The sequence below is a fragment of the Hordeum vulgare genome, chromosome 4H (assembly GCF_904849725.1).
Source record: "Hordeum vulgare subsp. vulgare chromosome 4H, MorexV3_pseudomolecules_assembly, whole genome shotgun sequence".
NCBI classification, from domain to species: Eukaryota; Viridiplantae; Streptophyta; class Magnoliopsida; order Poales; family Poaceae; genus Hordeum; species Hordeum vulgare.
In genome coordinates, this window is record NC_058521.1 from 92,725,981 (window position 1) to 92,731,656 (window position 5,676).

The window sequence follows — 5,676 nt, forward strand, 5'->3', positions numbered from 1 at the left end:
AAATATGATGTGAAGTAGACCCGGGGGCCATAGTGTTCACTAGAGGCTTCTCTCAAAATAGCAAATATTACGGTGTGTGAACAAATTACTGTCGAGCAATTGATAGAACCGCGCAAAGTCATGATGATATCTAAGGCAATGAGCATACATATAGGCATCACGTCCGAGACAAGTAGACCGATACTTTCTGCATCTACTACTATTACTCCACACATCGACCGCTATCCAACATGCATCTAGTGTATTGAGTTCATGATGAACAGAGTAACGCCTTAAGCAAGATGACATGATGTAGAGGGATAAACTCAAACCAATGATGAAAACCCCATCTTTTTACCCTTGATGGCAACAACACAATGCGTGCCTCGCTACCCCTTCTGTCACTGGGTGAGGTCACCGCACGGTATGAACCCAAAACCAACCACTTCTCCCATTGCAAGAATCATAGATCAAGTTGGCCAAACAAAACCCCAACTCGAAGAGAATTACAAAATTATGAAATCATGCATATAAGATATTAGAATAAACTCAAATAAGATTCATAAATAATCTGATCACAAATCCACAATTCATCGGATCTCGACAAACACACCGCAAAAGAAGATTACATCGGATAGATCTCCATGAAGATCATGGAGAACTTTGTATTGAAGATCCAAGAGAGAGAAGAAGCCATCTAGCTACTAGCTATGGACCTGTAGGTCTCTGGTGAACTACTCACGCATCATCGGAGAGGTCATGGTGTTGCGGAGACAGAAGCTTGCGGCGGCGGAAAAGTATTTTCGTGGATCTCCTGATTTTTTCTGGGATTTTAGGGAATATATTGGCGAAAGACCTAGGGCAGGGGAGACCCAGGGAGCCCACAAGCCTGGGAGGCGCGAGCCCCCTGGCCGCGCCATGAGGGCTTGTGGGGTCCCTGGTGACCCTTTGCCTTGGTTCTCAAGTCTCCCGGTCGTCTTTTGTTTCGGAAAAAATCTTTTCGGAAGTTTTATTCTGTTTGGTCTGTGTTTAAAATCCTCCTCTGAAAAGGGTCAAAAACACGGAAAAATAGGAACTGGCACTTGGCACTGAGTTAGTAAGTATGTCCCAAAAAAGATATAAAAGGCATACAAAACATCCAAAGTTTGACAAGATAATAACATGAAACCATAAAAAATTATAGATACGTTGGAGACGTATCACTTATTCCAACTCCGAGATGATTGCACCAGTCCGTAAATGGATCGCTGGAGCTTGCACACTTTGTTAGCATTCTTAGGATTGACAAAACCTTCGGGTTGCATCATATACAACTCTTCCTTAAGAAAACCGCTAAGGAACGCCGTTTTGACATCCATCTACCATATTTCATAATCGAAAAATGCAGCTATTGCTAACATGATTCGGACGGACTTAAGCATCGCTGCGGTGAGAACCTATCATAGTAGTCAACTCCTTGAACTTGTGAAAAACCCTTTGCCACAAGTCGAGCTTTATAAACAGTTACATTACCGTCCGCGTCCGTCTTCTTCTTAAAGATCCTTTTGTTCTGAATAACGTTGCGACCTTCAGGTAATACTTCCAAAGTCCATACTTTGTTTTCATACATAGATCCTATCTCGGACTTCATGGCCTCCAGCAATTTGTTGGAATCCAGGACCATAGTTGCTTCTTCATAATTCGCAGGTTCATTGTTGTCTAACAACATGATAGATAAGACAGGATTACCGTACCACTCAGAAGCAGTACGTGATCTTGTCGACCTGCGAGGTTCGATAGTAACTTGATTCGAAGCTTCATGATCATCATCATTAGCTTCCTCCTCAACTGGCGTTGCCTCGACAGAGGTTTTCCCTTGCCCCGCACCACCATCTAGAGGGAGTAGAGGTTCTATCACCTCATCAAGTTCTATCTTCCTCCCACTCAATTCTTTTGAGAGAAACTCCTTCTCAAGAAAAGCTCCGTTCTTAGTGTCGGGACCCCGATCCTAAGCCATAGGAATCCAGCCTGTAACACATCCCATCTCTTTGCGGTCTCACGCACGGTTATCCCCACGGCTGCAACCTTACCTTAGCCGGGACTGTTTGCGCCTTTTGACTCACGTATGCAATTGTGTTGCTAGCAATCCAATGACAAAGAACCCGGATCGACATGTCTAGTCATAAACCAAAGCGGCAGTTCCGCACAGGGACAGGTATACATGACCCAACAAACCAGGTGTCGGTCACCAGCGAATGTAGACGAGTCGTAGCAAGCTACAAGGACTCCATTACATCGCGTGGCATTTCCCCAACGGGGACAGACACAACAACTAAGAAGGACACATGCCGGTCAACCAATGTGTCCGGAGCAGTAGCGAACTACCATGGCTCGTTGGATCACAAAGGGGCATTTCCCTGTAAGGAATGCTACTAAAGCCTACGGCTAGGTAATCGAACCCCATACATATCAAGTACAACACACGTACGCATGGCATACCGATATGTATAGATACATCAATGGCATCACATCATAACCATAACATACAACTTTATTTAGAAGGCTCAGAATGGCCACACACATAATATTACAAGGTAGGGTCTCACGACCCATCATCACAAGTCATACACACAGTTCTTACAAACCAGCGGAAGAGTAAAGCTGTCTGAGTACAGACAGATGGAAAGATAAAGGCACATGGCCTAACTATCTACAGACCCACCCTAGGGCCAGATGATAGCTCGGATACCAGCTACTCGTCGTCATCGATGTCTATGTAGAACCCTCCATTAGGGTCAGTAACAACCTCTGCAACAATTATTAAGCAAACATGAGTACAAAAGTACTCAGCAAGACTTTAGGATAAGCTATCTACTCATGCAATGTATCAATAAGGAGTTGTGGGGTTTCATGCGGAAAGCCAACATTTGACTCGTGGCTAGACAACTTGCATTTTAAATTAGTTTTGACAACTTTGATTTCTCGCACACGAGTCCACTAACACCACAACAATACTCCATCATGGAATCATTCCGTCTCCATACAGAAATGCCGTCCACGGCACTCACGCTTATCTTGACAATTTTTATGAGTAGTCATTAAAGTTATCTATGAACAACATATGCTTCCAAGTAGTCCATATCCGTGGACGTGGCTATTCGAATAGATCATAACCCTATAGGGGTGTACTTCTTCACACACGCTCTCGCCACTTATCGCCATGTGCACGTCATGCACCTCGGCAACCTTCAAGCGGAAGCCCAGCGAGGGAGTCGGCCACGACCGTTGACCACGCTAATACTTACTCTAGGTCTATTGCTTATCTGAGGGTAACCCGCACGGAAGTCCGGCCGAGGTTTCCGCCACGGCCCCAAATGATGTGCGCAGGGTTCCCAAGCCCACCATCCGGGTGCCACTTGGTACACCGTGCCACTGCCTACCGCATCATAGCCCACTTCTAAGGTCACCGCTACGCACGACCTCCAGCATGACTATAAACACCAGAAACTACTTGCAACTCGTGGATCGAGTACTAAGAGATTAATAAGTCGAGAGGGTCAATTAAGTATCCCAACGTGTGGTAGTATCTAGTCTTGGATTACATACACGGAACTCAGTTCCTCAGGATGGTTCCAATGAAACAACCTGCCATGTACTCCTACATAGCCTTTCACCGGTACCTTTACCTAATCAGGTTCAACACACATCCTTTACTTACTGAACACATTCTCACAATTATGTTCATCACCCAGATGATAGACCATAGACAACTCTAAGCATAGCATGCATATCAGGATAAGGCACATCATGGCTCAAGCATCTACCACGTATGCTAGGTTGCAAGGTTCAGCTATTTACTGTGACAAAGACAGGTCATGCAAAGGAAGTGGGTTCAACTAACGTGGCAAAATCATTTGAAGCATTTGATCCTAATGCAATAAGTAAGTGCAGGAGCGAGAACATGGGATTTATAGGGATGATCAAAATGGTTGCTTGCCTTGTTGCTCAGTAGAGGGACAATATCCGTCAGTCGGATATTCGGTGGAATCCGGAGGAGCGGATCCTACTGATAGAAATGACATCAATCAATATCAATCATATGCAACAAGATGATGCATGAGCATGGAATGAAGATGAAAGGTGGTAGGCTAATGTGACTACCATTTCTTAAGTTGAAGTTGATTTGAATTAACATTCAAATATCACTTCAAACAAGGTATTTTCAAATACCCTTTTAATTGATTCGACCCGATGCTCAGGTCATCTTGTTTTAACATGCATGGGAATGATATGTTGAGTTCCTGGTTGTGATTGAGCATTGTTTGGTCATGGCATTTGAAGTGGAATTCAAATGGATTTTAAATTCCAACTCCAAAGCATTTATCAAATTTAACATATTCACCATTTTGCATGTTTGGTGAAGTTAGCATTTTCAAACATGTTTGAGAATGACATATTCAGATTCCTTGGATTTTTCTGATCATTTTTCATATATTATTTGTCTAATTTGGAGTTATATCCAAACTTTTATGAATTTCCAAAGTTTTGAACTTATTCTGGAATTATTTTTAAACAGAAAAGCTTTATTGCATCAGCATGACATGAGCAGGTCCAACTGGTCATTGAAAGTCAAACCTGACCAGTGGGACCCATTGGTTAGTGACTCAGGCCAGCTTTTAGTTTAAATTTAAGTTAATTAGTTAATTAGCAGGGTAGGACCCACCTGTGAGTGACTGCTTAGGTTAATTTAATTAAGTTTATTTCATTTTTATTATTACTAATTAACCAGAGGCTGGCCCCACCTGTCATAGACTCAGGGGGGTCAGATCCACCGGCGACGAGGTCGTCCTCGCCGGCGGTGAGCCTCCGGCGACCACCAGAATGGCGGAGGGGCTCGGAAATGCGGCATAGGCGGCCAAACTCTGCGCGGAGTGCACCAGACTGACCAGCGTTCACCTGCCGTTCCATTTCTGCACAGAACCGGGGCTGATCTGGCCAGAGATGACGCCGGCGACGAGCTTGGGGGCGGCCGAAGCTCGGGCGTCATCGAGGTCATCGAAACAGGGGGCTTCACACGCGGGGCTAGGCTCCTACGACATCTACACGACGCCCTGAAGCCACTGGTGGCCTCAGATGGACGAGCCGTTCACCGGAGGGCTACCGGCGACGAGCTCCCGCGGCGGATCTCGTCGGGCTCCGGTGAAAACAGGGCTAGAGAAAGAGATCAAAGGGGAAAACTTAGGGGAAATCTTGCTAGGCTCACGGGGAGTGCAGTGGTAGCGCTAGCTTGCTCGGGGACAGCCTGTAGAGAGAGAACGCCGGCGGCGAGCTTCGGTGACCCGAGGAAGAAGACGACCGTGTCTCGTCGATTCACTACGTCTCGGCGTCGAGCTCGTGGCTTGGAAGCTTCAGGGGACCCTGGCGGTTCTTCTATGCGGCTCAGGAGGAAAGGCGACATGTCAGAGAGACGGCGAGCTCGAGCTCTGCTCGGGCTCCGATGGCGGCCGAGAGGAGAGGTAGCAGGGGGGAGAATGGGGAGGGGATGAGCTCGGGCACGGCTCGGGGGATGCTTATCCTCCCTCTCCAGCTCATTTGGGCGAGCCAGGCATGCTCACAGGTGCGTGGCCGCGCCGGAGGAGGCGGCGGCCACCTCCTGCTGCCCACTGGCGAGGAGGAAGACGACACGGGGGAGCTGGGCTTGGGCCAGGTAAGCGCTAG